The 14,163-nt window shown below is 50.6% G+C and overlaps 2 long non-coding RNA genes across 2 annotated transcripts; one reads left to right on the top strand and one right to left on the bottom strand.

Moving 5' to 3' along the window:
* The first annotated feature begins 2,617 nt into the window (after positions 1-2,617).
* Positions 2,618-10,619, top strand: LOC132679548 (uncharacterized). Its single transcript, XR_009610211.3, has 3 exons — positions 2,618-3,105; positions 7,443-7,657; positions 10,349-10,619. It is a non-coding gene; the product is annotated as an uncharacterized LOC132679548 (long non-coding RNA).
* On the bottom strand, positions 6,869-7,518 carry LOC145715307 (uncharacterized). Its single transcript, XR_014137330.1, has 2 exons — positions 7,428-7,518; positions 6,869-6,976 (listed from the first exon to the last, which is right to left on the bottom strand). It is a non-coding gene; the product is annotated as an uncharacterized LOC145715307 (long non-coding RNA).
* Positions 10,620-14,163: the final 3,544 nt, after the last annotated feature.

The following is a 14,163-nucleotide window of genomic DNA, read 5'->3' as shown; positions in this document are numbered from 1 at the left end:
CACCCAGTGCTCCTCCCCCCTAGCCCCCCATCAACCCTCAGTTTGTTCTCAGTATTTGAGAGTCTCTTATGGTTTGCCTCCCTCCCTCTCTGTAATTTTTTTACCTACCCCCACCCCCCTTTCTGTTTCAGAAAATACAATCGCTGAAATCTGTGCTCTGGTTAAAAACCACGTAAAAATCACAAGGGTATTACATTAGGATTAGGATTGAGAAGACACATGGAAACACAAAAGCTTGATGCAAAAAAAAAAAAGAAAATCTGTTATAGTTTGACAATGTTCCTTGAGCAATAAGTAAAGATTATCCGTTCAATTACATTAACGAGGAATTAGGATCGACAAAGCTTTGGGAATTGTTCCCGGGGAACCCCCGCTTCTCTGGGTTCCTCCATTTATAAAGCTCGGCTGTCCCCAACTCCAGCTGTCAGTGCTTAACCAACTGCGGCAGCAAGGTGCCTCCCATTTAGGAGACGTGGGCCTATGTGTATCACCCACACACGGCCCGGTCTTCCTCCGTCCTGTCCTCCGCCACCTGCCGCGTCCCCTCTTGCGCAGCCTCATCCTGCAGATGACCTCAGTCTGTAGCCCCTGAAGGAATAAAAGAGACGGGGAGATGCCTCGAGCCTCTTTTATGAATAAACCCTCATGCCCACCTGAGACCACCTGTGTCCTCGCTTGTCTTCCTCTTTTGGAGAGGGAGGCCCCCTCCTCCTTCACAGAGTCAGTCCCTCCACCTGTGCTCTTGGCCAGTCCTCCTGTTCCCCCTCACCCGCCACACTCCATACCCTCGCGCTTTCCTAGCACCTTAGCCTTCTCTCATTGGCTGCATCCTTTCTCTCCGTTCAGTCCCACACACCACCATCCCCACGACCTCTCCAGTTGCCGTCTGGCGTCACTGCGTCTACTCCCGGGGCAAACCCTCCGAAGGGCAAGCTCACTCCAGCTGTTTCCATTTCATCACTCGCTCCCTCAACCAGGACCTACCTGGCAACTTTCTTTCCTATCACTACTTTCACCTGCCTCTTAAATATCTGCGAACTGGCGAGCTCGCCGTGGGCTTCCTGAACAGATGCTTCCAGGCCCTCCGGCACCACCGGCCCCAGCCTCTCCTTGGTCTCTGCCCACCCCTTCCGCTCCTCCAGGCCTCTGCTCTCCTTCCGCCCACATTCCTCAGCCACGTCCAGTGTCTACCAGCTTCTACTACCACCTACTGACTCGTCCCCTGAACTGAACGTTGAACTCCCATTACGTCTTGGGTGTACAGGATCAAAACTGCAATTGTGCAAACGAGGCCTCCAACTAATGAAGCTTAATCAGGCTGGGTAACTATCAAGTCCTTACGGTGTCTGTTCAGTCGTTCTTGGATTGAGATTCTCAGCCTTTCGGCTGCTATGGCCTGTCTCTGCTAGGAGAAGAGCCTCCTGGCCGTGGGTGTGTCTGTCCAGTCCTCCAGTGGGGTCACTGGCTCTCCCAGATGGTGGCCAGCCTCTTGTGTGCCCTTACAGCCTCTGACCTTGAACCAGCCGCTGTCTAACTTGGGATGTGCTCCTCTGGGGCCCGGTCAGATTGTTGGATGACAGGGCCCCGTCTTCCCTCTCGCTGGCTGCAGAATCTTTAGCCTTCCACCCCTCCTACGTCTACCATTTTCTCCTTCTCCCTTAAACCTCCCCATTCAGAAGAAGGCCGGCTTTTTATTTTAACTTCCTTATGTCATACTACTGTCTTCTAGATTTTGACCTGAGCCTAAATTTCAGGGTAAGGGCCTAGCTGTTAAGGAACCAACAGGGAAAGGGGGAAGTAAAGAATTCGGTGAATCTTCCCTCAAGATAGCCTCCTGGCTTGAAGATTATTGTCTGGCCATAATCCTATTTTGAACGTCAAAAGCTGAATACCGATTTGGCTTTTTCCCAGGCAATCCTTCTAGAACGAATTCTAATCTCTTCCCAGACATATGGTTGCCTGAGGCAGACTATGTGTAAAGGTCATAGACTCATGAAGACAAAAGAGAAAATCATACACAATTTCAAATTATTCCTCCCGTTATATTCTGGAATCTCTATATCCATCCCACCCCAGTGACTTCTCTGAGCTCGAGCTTATCATATCTAATTGCCTGTTGGACTCCTGCAAACACCTCTAAAGCCAAACTCATTATCTTCCCTCTAAAACTGGCTCTTCTTCCTTTTTCACCAAAGTTTAAGACGAGGGAGAACAAGTGGGGGGTGGGGGGGTGGGTGGGTAAGGAATCACGAATATCCAGGACCACGTGTTTTTCCAGTGCCAAGGCTCTACCCTGTCACTCTCAGATTCTGAGTCTGGCTTGGGAATCTCCAGCTTTACCAAACAAGCCAGATGATTCTGATTCTGAGGGAAGCAGTGGTGTGGGAACCACGTTTAGAAAATCTGCTGTAAGTCTGGTCACCCGGGGAACCAAACCCGAGAGGGGGTGGAGCAACCGCCTCTGTGGCGTCTCCGCCCCTCCTACCGTCTTGCCTCTTGCGTCTTGCGTAATGAGGTCACCACTTGCCCCGCTGAGAAGCCTGGGAGTCCTCTGGCCTCCTTCTTTCTCGCTGCCCCCCACACCCCCACTCCCCCTCCACCCCCCGCTTTGGCAATCGGCCGTTCCAGCCTCCATGCCCTCCCCTGGATTCCCCCTCCCACCCCCTGGTTACGACCTGGGCCATCTTTAGCTGGATGACTGCGCTGTCCCACCCATCCTTGGGTCTCCCAGCTAGGATATGTCCAATCCAATCCACCCGCTGCGCTGGCCCCTGAGAGCTCTCATAAAATCAAACTCTGCTCATGCAGCGTCCACCTAAAGGCCCCCAGTAGCTGCCGTTTCCTCGGACCCAAACTCTTCACAGCTGCAGCCAAACTTCCAGAAGCACCTGACTCGCCCGCACAGATCCTTCCGTCCGGCCAAACCGGAAGTTGCTTTTTCTCTGCTAGGCCGGAGCCTCTGAGTCCCTTGGGCCTTGGCTCTAGCTGTGCGCTCCCCACCCTGCCTAGAGTATCCAGTGCCCTCCTGGTGCTCTGCATCTAGAAGGCCCTGGGTGGTGAGCTGCCCTGCTGCTCCCCCTGCACCCAGGCCGGGGCTGGATTTTGGTAAGTGTGCCCCACCCCACCCCCCCAACCCCCACCCCAGTCCCTCAGGCTGCCTTGCCCGTGTCTGTTCTGCTAGAGCACATGTCATATGCAGGCTATTATGGCGGATCCTAGAGGCCGCCTCTCATTCTAGTTTAGTAGGAGTTTCCTGGAGGGAGTTTTGTTCACTTTTGCATCTCCAGGCTCCACCGCTGAAATGAATCAAACAGCCACGTAGAAAGCGTCCCGAGGGCAAAGCCATATTTTGTCCTCTGTGCATTTTCCCCGGGACCCAACAACCAAGCCCTGACCTGAGGAAAGTATAGCTTCACGGTTGGGTGTGGCCTGGACCCTGGATCCAGACCCGCAGGTCAAATCCTGCCCTTCCATTTGCTGGTAGATCCTTGGGCAAGTTACATAGCCTCCCTACACCCCAGTTTCACCGTCTGTGAAACGGATCGTTATGAAGGTTAGATGAGAAAATATGTCTGAACTGCCTTCAGCGCCGCCTGGCAGGTGATAACTGCCTTGAGATTCTCTGTATCCTGGGTCCAGATGGTTATCCGTTGGAATATTGACTCCTTAGCTGCTGTACAGACAGTCCGTTGCACTGGCCCAGGCCCTTCTCTGCCTTTCTCATGCTCTCCCATGAAAAGGGCGTGTTGTCAGCCACGTGGTCACTCCAGGACCAAGATTTCCGGCAGACAGCCACGACAGAGGCAGTCGACTAGAGACTGGTCTCACCACGCTGGACATGCCCCAACTTGGTTACTGACTCCCGGTCCCTCCCTCCTCTCCATTCGACCAAGTCGTGACCACCTTCTCTGGCCATCCCCCAGGAACCCCTTCCTCTGGGTCCTGGATGCCCAAGTCTTAATTATTACATATCAACCGTGTATAAAAAGATATTAAGATCCTTGGGGCGCCAGGGTGGCTCAGTCGGTTGAGCGTCCGACTCCGGCCCAGGTCATGATCTCACAGTTCGTGAGTTCGAGCCCCGCGTCGGGCTCTGTGCTGACAGCTCAGAGCCTGGAGCCTGCTTCAGATTCTGTGTCTCCCTCTCTCTCTGCCCCGTCCCCACTCATGCTCTGTCTCTCTCTGTCTTAAAAATAAATAAAACATTGTAAAAAAAAAAAAAAAAAAAAAAAAAGATACCAAGATCCTGGGTACCAGCAGGGTCTGGGGCTGAAGCCGCGGATAGCCCTGGGGATGGAGTGAGGTCTAGCTTTGGTGACTCTTAACACTCAGATATCTTGCAAGCTAAGTTCTGAGGCAAGCTTCAGAGTAGCTCTGAAGAGAGCTAGATGGTTCTATTTGTGAGCCAGACCTCACCCAGGGGGGACCTTTGACTTAGAGGAAGCACATTTCCACCCATCCGTTCTGATCTATGCTAGAGGCAGACCTTGCTCAGTCCAATGGAGTCAATACTTAAAGCAGGACAGGATCACTAACCCCAGCGGCTCGTGGCCACGAAGAGCCGTGAGCACTAGACGGCAGGTGTCCCCCAGAGCACTCAGCGTCGAGCGGCTTGCCGGGACCATCTCCTGCAGGTTTCCATCTTTTCCTTCTACTCCCACCTCTGCTGTGTTGGCTCCGCCAAGCCTGATTCAGGCCTGTAGTTGGAAAAGATTCCTTAGACACTCACGTGACCTCATGGTCCTTTGGGGGACAGATGATGCTACGAATCCTTTCTTACCACGCGTATCCCTGTACCAGGAGCCTAAGACCAATCTCAAAAGCTTTAATAATCATAGGATTTAGAGCAAAATGGCCAGTGAGCTATGTTCTTTTTCTAATACACTTGAAATTTATATATATGTATATATATGTATATATGTATATATATGTATGTATACATGTGTATATATGTATATATGTATACATATATAAATATGTATATATATGTATATATACATGTATATATACATATATATACATGTATATATACATGTATATATATGTATATACACATGTATATATACATGTATATATGTATGTATATATAAATATATACATGTATATATATACATGTATATATGTATATAAAATATGTATTTTTTATATTTTTATATACATATATATGTATATGTATATTTTTTGTATTTTTATATACATATGTGTGTGTATATGTATGTATATACACACATATGTGTGTATATATATATTTTTTAAAGACGGGGCACAAGCCAGAGAGGCAGAGAGAGAGGGAGAAAGAGAGAGAAAGAGAGAAATCCCACAGGGGCAGAGAAAGAGGAGAGAGAGAAGCAGGCCTCACCCAAAGTGGGGCTCAAACTCAAGAAGTGTGAGATCATGACCTGAGCCGAAGTCAATGCTTAACTGAATGAGCCACCGAGGCGCCCCTAGTGAGCTATTTTCTTAAAGTGTGAGGGCATGGGAAGGGGGTCAGATACTGCTGGAGAGAGCATAGACCCCCGTCCCCCAAAGTCTCCCCCACAATCCCTTGAAACACCATGGGGAGCTGCTTCTGCTGGGTTATTCAGCACCTTCCTTCAGCATCCCAGGTGGGTATTTGCAGGCTGCCGGATGTGGACTCCCGCTGAACTCCTGTCCCACATATCTATTTGAATCCACATTGGCTGAAAAAAATTCTGAGCCAAAAAGCGATTCAAATTCCAACTTCCATTGTGCTTCTAGAATGAAAAAATATGTCCTAGGTATGGGGTGACCCCAGACAAGGCCAAGTTGAAAAGCCCCTGGAAGAGACCACAGGGCACATTCTGAAAGAAGAAGCCAGACCCTGGCATACCCCAGGGGCACATGGGAGGGCTGAAGTCGCCTTGGGACCCACCTTGAGAGAAATGGTTGTGTGTGTGAGAATGTAGAGGGATGGTGGGACCTGAAAAAGCTGTACCACTCAGAACAGCAGTATCTGGGGTCCGGGCTTGTCCTACCTTGCTGTGGGATGCCCCTGAGGGAGGGTGACAAAGAGGGAACAAGCGGTCTGTCACCTCAGAGGACTTTCACTGTCTGGCAAGTCTGCAGACGGTTGTCCAAGGTCAGCAGGGACGGGCCAGGGTGGATTCAGTTCCGCCATGGGCCTAGGACTGCCAGGGACGTGAGAAGTACAGGTAGCAGGGGGGCCATCAGGCCCCATTCGTGAGCACTTTCAGCGAGACCTGGACACACGTGGGGTGAGGGAGTCTGCAGGAGGCCTGGGGGCCTGCGAACTGAGCAGGCCCAGCCCAGGGACGCGAAGTTGTAAGGTAAATGTAAACTGGTCTGTATTTGCAGGCTGAGGAAGATGGAGCCTGGGGTGACTGTCCCTCAGGATCTCTGACTGTGGGAGTGGCCAGCCCTCAGGCTCCTTCATCCCACTCCATCTGGTCCAGCCTCGCCTACAGCAAAACACCCACCATGCACTAGAGAACACAATTTTTGGTATGGCACCACTTTCCTCTCTTCCCACCACCCCCATACCACCTTTCAAGGTTCTTCTGCCCGGGGGAGGCGGGGCTGCATGGATGAGGACCTCTCCTCTCCGAAGCCACGGAAGAGCCTGGACTGGCTTCTGAGGTGCCCAATGCCAGGTGGCCAGCGCTGTGGCCACATATGAGCACCTTCCAGCCTGACATGGTGGATCTTCCTGGGCAAAGTACTTCTCCTCCCAGAAAGATGAGTTGGACCAGGTGGTAAATACGATTTCTACCAGATCTCTCACTCTGTAATTCTGGAATTAATTTGGAAAGTAGCACCAAAAAAAAAAAAAAAATCCTGCCTAAACCCTTGGAGATATGGCCTCTGAAGACTCCTTCTCCAATATCCAGCCTCAGACATGGCTTCAGGGAAGTTCCAGGGGGCAGGAGGACCCCAGAGGAGACCAGGAAGGAAAGACACCAAAGGCCCCAAAGACAGGTCTTTGTGAGCGGGGCCCCTGCTCACATTTTGAGGTAAGAGAAGAGATCCCACCAAGTCTTCTTCCGACTTTGTGCACTTTGACCACAGTGGAAATCTACCCTCTATTGGAATGGGTGGTTGTTGTGTTTTGGTGTGTGTGTGTGTGTGTGTGTGTATGTGTGTGTGTCCTAATACCTTTGTACTTTTTTGGTTCCCTAAGTTTCTGAGTAAAGGTTCCTTTTGGAAAATTCCAACTTAATCTCAGCTGAATAAAAGAAAAGGGGATTTTTCCATCAGAGGCTGTGGGTGCTAGGGGGACCCGGAGCCCCCAGCTGATACTTGTCTGAAAGCTGTAAAGAACCAGGAGCTGGGATCCATAGGAAGGGACATTCCGGGGAGGCTGGAGCTGAGGCAGGTCCAGGCAACACCCTGCTTTGTTCTCCCGCCATCTTCTTACCCCGGACAGGGTGGCGATCTCACACTCTGACCTGTTTTTCTTCTAGGACTCAGCACTCGGGTTCCATCAGACACCTAATTATCCAACATATTAAATCAAATAAGGATGAATGTACTCAGTTTGAGTTCTTCTTCTAAAAGGAAAACTCTACCAGGAATTGGTCCAGAGAATCTTGGAATATTCTTTTGCTTCTCTTAACCGCCAAAGAGCCACTTTGTGACTTCTTTCTCCTTCTCCTCCTCCTCTTCTGCTTCTGCTTTGGTGAGTAATCACCATGCTTTTTAAAACTGAGATAATTCACCCAACATAAAATTCTCCATTTTAAAGTGTACAATTCAGTGGCTTGGGTATATTCCCTCTTTGCCGGGACTTCTTATCCCACTGACAACTTCCCCCGGACAGAGAGGAAGGGAATGGGCGCTGGAAGTTTCCCTGAACGCATTACCAGGGCAACCCTGGCAGCTGAGATCTAAAGGCATGTTCCAGCCTAGTGGCACAGACACACCCCTCTCCAGAATTTCTGGGGAAATCCTGTCCCTGGATCTGGAATCCTGCCACGAATGGAACAAGTGGGCTCTGAAGCAAAGTCTTCCATGTATCGGAGCCTCTCACATCAAAGGCACCAGGCTCAACTCATAAGGGGTTGGAGAACCCTGACCCGATGATGAAGTCAAGCCCTGAGGGTGAGATGAGAAGGTCAGGGCCTCAGGCTGGGGCTGATGACAGGGTCCCAGGGCCAATATTCCTGGAGAAGAGAGGCCTGGAGATTCTGGTAGAGCCTTCAGAGCCATGCAGCTTAACTCCTTCCTCCAACAGATGAGGGAACTGAGATCCAGAAACCACAGAGTTGAACAACCCAACAATGGCAGACCCAAGACCTAAGACCAGAGCCGAGTTCTTCTGACCTTGGGCCAATGCCTTCTGTACCAGCTAATTCATTCAACAGTAAATGTTCACTGAACCCCTCCTGTGGGCTGGGTGCTGGACAGGGTTGACCTAGAAGTGCACACGCAGGCTGCACCCCCTCCCTCCAGCTCTAGGCAGCGGACCAGGGAGGACTTTGAGAAGCAACCACTCCATGCCCAGTGGAGGGCTAACCTCAAGAGGAAAGATTGAGAGAAACCCCCTCAGCACAGCCCTATAATAGCTGCCTCAGAAAGCCCTCTCCTGACAGCCTCTCTCATCAGCTCCTGTCAGCAGCTACCCGCCCCCCCCAAGCTTGGCTCCCTGGCCCTCCACCTCTGGCCTTATGGTAGTGACAGAACATTTCTTGGGGCAGAGGGATGATATGTTGGAACTGGCTCATACCAGCTCATGAGACCCGACTGTCCCCGTTAAAGGAATTTTGCAAAAACACAATTTATTTTTAAAAAATGGTAACTTATAACTAAATAAATTATATCAGACACAAAGGGAATAAACACTCAAAACTCATCACCTCTTTGTTACTTTATTACATTTTACTATGATCTCTGCGCTTGGGGCTACTTACGATTCTATCTATATGGTAAAATACTACACGATTGTGCACCTCTTCTGTGTTCAGTGACATCACACTGTGGCTTGAAATGGACCCCAGTGGGAGTATTTACACCACAGAAATAGGCAAATGCTGCAAATGAAGGTTTTGTCTCATTTTTACATTTATCAGCCACCAAAAGGTCCGTGACATGCTCAGATCAGCAGACCGTTTGCACATAACTGCTGAACTTCCATAGCACAGCTGCTCCCCGTCCGCCATTGTGGAAAAGGACCAAGGAGACTCGAACCAGAGTTGCTACTGGGGCATGTTACAGGGATGGATTGCAGGGGAGAAGGAAGAAGGGAATGTTGAAAGGAAAGGACACACACATCTGCTCAGCTCCTTCCTTTCTTTCCTCCCTCCCTCCCCCTTCCCCTCCTCCGTCCCTCCCTTCCTTCCCTCCTTCCTTCCTTCCATCCAATCACCTATTCATTCCATTCATCAAATATTTGAAATGCCCACTATCTGTCAGTCACCTTCCTGGCCCCTGGGAGAAGACAAATGCCAGAGAAAGCACTGTTTTCTCTCTCCTTGGAAATAAATACGGCCCATCTGGGTCTTGGAGTCTGTCTAATCTAAAACTGACAAAGGGTGGGGAAAGCAGATCTCAGGTAAGGGCTAAAGGTCCCACAATGTAACTGGATTGCTCAGGACCGAAATGTGTGGGAAGTACTTCAGCTTAAGCAACTTCACTTGTACCTGATTTAACAAAGAAAGGAAAGGATCTTAAAAATCCTCGGTGCAGCAAACAAAACCCCCATCCATGTAGTCGTTCAGCTGCATGTACAGGCGTGTGTGTGTGTGCGCGTGTGCGCCTGCTTGGGCACGTGCCAATCTAGTGTTCAGGGTTCCCTTTCCGTTCAGGTTTCTCTTTTATTTATTTATTTTGAGAAAGAGAGAGAGAGCATCCCAAGCAGGCTCAGCCCTGTCAGCGCAGAGCCCGAAGCGGGGCTCAAACTCGGGAACCGTGAGATCATGACCTGAGCTGAAACCAGGAGTTGGAAACTTAACCAACTGAGCCACCCAGGCGCCCCTCTGGCTCTTTTAAATGTGATCAGCCTCCTCTGTTCATTGTTTACCCTTTCTCTTTTTTAACAGAACGAGTTTGGGAAACCTTCATGGCTCCACATCCATTGGCTTCTGTTCACTCTCTGGTCCCACATTTTGACATTCCCCAGGCGGCCCAGGGTACCTGTTACAGATACAAACTCCCAGTCACCATCCTCAGAGGTTCCGGGTCAGTAGGTCCAGGGAGGGGCCAGGAATCTGCACCTTTATCGGGCTCTCCAGGTGATTTTGAGGCCTCTTGTAGAAGGGCAGCATTTTGCGAATTACTTCCCTGTGTCACTAGCAAGCCGTAAATTATACAATTATTTATTTTTCCCCCTAGAAAGGATTCATTTCTTTGGCTCTGTTTCCACTCTCTACAGCTCCATCAACCTTCCTCTCTGATGAGCCAAGCCTTGGATTCGGTTCCCAGGCACCGCTGAGGACGATGAAGTTTATGAAAAAACCAGCAGGCAGCGTGTCATTCGCAGTTTCACCACTTGGTGGCGCCATTGCCCCACTTTCCATTTTCGGGCAGTCTGCGTCCGGAGAGTTCCTACTGTCTTTTGCTAACGGTTTAGAATTTGTTGATGTTCTGATGTTTTTCATCCTTTGTTTCAACTCTGATTCAGATAAACGGTGACGCATCGGCAAGCCTGGAAAGGGGTTGCATTTTGTCGCACGCTCGCCACGGGTTGGGGGGGATACATCCTGGACTGAGTTAGAGAAGATGGTCCCAAAGCGTGGACAAAGATTGGGGCTGGTGACAGTCAAGCTCGGAGAGGCTGACCCATAGCCCGGAGTCACGGGGAGTCATTTTTCTGCCTTCCCCCTCGGCCCTAATGCGGAGATTTCATATCCGCTGTAAACACCTAGTATTTGCCGATAACCTCCTGTGCGCCAGGCTCTTTACATGTCACCTCATTTAATCCTCGCACTAATCCTGTATTTTGCGTCTCTCTCGGGAGGGAACGGGGCAGGCCTGAGGAAAATGAGACCGAGATCTCGCCAAATCCCATGTGCTTTCTGTACACAACACGGTCTCTGCTCATTCACTGGTCAAACATTGATAATAAAACAGATTTGCAAGCGATTCTGTTTTGGACCAACTGAAGGGCGCTCCAGCCTCCGGAAGGAAACTACTGAGCCCCCAGCTGGCGAGCGGTGGACACAGACTGATTCCCTTCTTTCAACCAAAGGTGGAGCAGGTCAAAAAAATAAATGAGAGGAAGGAAAATGCAGAACTTTCTAATGGGTCGGCAAACAGTCCCAGCAGCAGCTAAAATCAATGAAGCAACAATCGAGTGCATTTAAGTCAGGATGAAGGCCTGCTGGGCCCAGAAGCCCGTATCTCCTTTAGCTTCCTAAGGACATCTCCTGCCCTCTCCTACCTGTGGACTCTGCTATGGCTCCAAAAGCCACTGGGGGGCGTCCAGCTGGAGTCACATGAAGAGACAATGTCCTGTCTATATGGATAATGTGGGCACAGGCAGGGAGGGCTTCCAGGTTAGTTACGGTGCAAACAGGACTTTAAAAGAGCTAGCTTTACAGGGCGCCTGGGTGGCTCCGTCGGTTAAGCATCCGACTCTCGGTTTCAGCTCAGGTCCTGATCTCACGGTTTCGTGGGTTTGAGCCCCGCGCCGGGCTGCGCGCTGACAATGCGGAGCCTGCTTGGGATTCTGTCTTCCTCTCTCTCTCTGTCCCTTCCCCACTTGTGCTGTCTCTGTCTCTCTCAAAATAAATAACTAAACTTAAAAAGAAATAAGAGCTCAATTTAGGAATCACATAATGTCATTAGGGGGACCACTAAAAGCAAGTGTGATCTGATAGGAAGGAGCCACGTCCGAACCAAAACTATGAGGAGGTGCAGGGACCGTTGAATCCAGCAGGAGATGGAAAAAGCCCCCCTTTGGCCCCTAACGGGTGAGCGGCCTATTTTCTTATTTTACACGCCTGTTGGGCTCTTTGGCATCTCTGCTCCTCCCCAAGCCTCCCATACACCCAACCGGCCCACTCATCCCAGCGTCTTTCCTGGGATCACCTCCACTCTCAGGATTCCACGGCTGCTTGAACAAGGTGAAAGGGGGGAAACCCAGCTAACCCACAAGTGGTTGGGGTAGCCTGCGGCTGAGGGAATATCGGATCTGATTTGCTCAGCACCAAACTGTGTGTCGAGGGATGCGGCCCCTGGTGAGCTGGGTGTTTGCTTCACCTATGGACTGAGGATGAAATCTAGGTGCTGGCATCCTGTGAACTCCGACCGTGTATGCTGGGCATCACTGACGCATGCGTTTGCTCACGTACTTGCCCAGCAAATGGCCATTGAATCCGCCCACTCTGGGCCCAGCAGCCTTCTCTGAAGAGGAGGTCACGGTGGGGGGCCCAACGAAGGGTCTGCTCTCACGGAGCGTATTTTAGTGAAGGGGCGCAAAGACTGAGCAAACAAGCAGGCACACAAAAATCAAGGGGTGATGAGAGGCAGGGCGGAGGTAAAGAAATGTGGAGTGACCAAGCGTGACCAGGGGCTTAGCTGCGTGAGCGGGATCTGTCCCCAGGAGCCATGCACGCCTTCCCCAACAGCACACTTTCCCGGGGTGTTGACTCAGCACTGGTTTCTGCAGGACGAGAACCGAGGGATGGGCATCACGGCAAATGGGCGATGTCATGGCTTCTCGGTGACGCTACGAGATGAGAGATTTCTGAAGGCGCTGCCGCTCTGGCCCTGACTGGTGTGCAGAGGGAGCTGGAGACCTGGGGCAGGCTGTTGTCTCCTGGGGCATAGACTGCTTAGACTGCTCCAGCTAAAAGGACCCAACCCTTGAACGTCTGACTCTTGGTTTTGGCTCAGGTCATGATCCCAGGGCCATGGGATCGAGCCCTGGATCAGGCTCTGTGCCGAGCATGGAGCCAGCTTAAGATTCTCTCTCTCTCCCTCTCTCCCTCTCAAAATAACTTTTTTAAAATCTACATTAAAAGAAAAGACCCAACCTTCCCTTACAGAGGAATGAGCTGAAGCTAGCCGGGCAGGGTGTGTGTGTGTGTGTGTGTGTGTGTGAAGGGGTGCTTCTCTGACATCACACAACTACCCACCCAATATTTTCTTTTCCATTCCTTCCCTGGGTCTCCCTATTTTTTGGGAAAGGAAAGGAGGGTATGGAAAAATTGACAATAAATTCTTCTGATTTTCCATGTGCCTTGTCCTGCCCCCACCCCATACATGGCAGTGCTTGAATCAACTTGAGAAAGATTTCTAGAGTCTTTCCACGCTCTACTAATTTTGATGCTGCTGGGAAAAGGTGGCAGAATTGTTGGTATACAGTGGGGGGTCTTGCAGGATCGGAATTGGCACAAGAGTCACCCTTACCGAATACCTACTGTGCCAGAGAACCATGAATAACTTATCTCACGCCTTTACATCCACCCTTCCGGTTGGGAGTTCACTCACAAGGAAACTGAGGTTCCGGGGAGGTTAAGTAACTTGCCCAGGGGGCATACTAAATAGTAGAGTTGAGATCTGAACACAGATCTCCTTGACTTTGTTAAACTTTGTCTTTTTTCTGCCACAGCATGCCAAGGAGGGTGCTGGAGACAATGAGAGTGAGGAATTAGCCTGTAATCTTTGTTCAAGACACCAAAGCTCTGAGACCACGCTGTCCCAGCCTTCTGTGAGTCAGGCACTCAGATGTTGGCACCTCGAAGCCCCCAGCCGTGCACCCCGGCTAAACCCTCCCATGGGATGACCTTGAGTCCTTGCTTAGGCTGCTAACATCCCATGAAGTGGGAAACGCTCAGAGAACATCCCTTAGCACCCAGATTATGGTGCCAGCTGGGTCAAAAACCTGTCTCCACCTCCTATGCTTTTCTTCCTATATAGTCCGTTCTCCACACCCCAGCCAGGGTGATGCCTTGACAGTTTAAAATCCATCATGCTTTCCATCACATTTAGAAGGAAGTCCGGGCCCTCTGGGGCCCCCGGGCTGGTGTCTGCTTGCCTCCAGGACTTCACTTCTTCCTACATCGTCTCTCAACTCTGTGAGAGCCACACCATCTGCCTTCTGTTCCTACAACACGCGAGGTACTTTCCTGTCTCAGGACTCTTGCAGATGTGTTCCTACAGCCGGAGGACAGATTTCCCCTCCAGAAATCCCCACAGCTTGCTCCCTGACTTTATTTAGGTCTCAGCTCAAATGTCACCTCC

This window comes from Panthera onca, chromosome A2, assembly GCF_046562875.1.
Source record: "Panthera onca isolate mPanOnc1 chromosome A2, mPanOnc1 haplotype 2, whole genome shotgun sequence".
In the NCBI taxonomy this organism is placed as follows: Eukaryota; Metazoa; Chordata; class Mammalia; order Carnivora; family Felidae; genus Panthera; species Panthera onca.
Note: the sequence above shows the minus strand (reverse complement) of the source record. Positions and strands in the feature narration are given on the sequence as shown.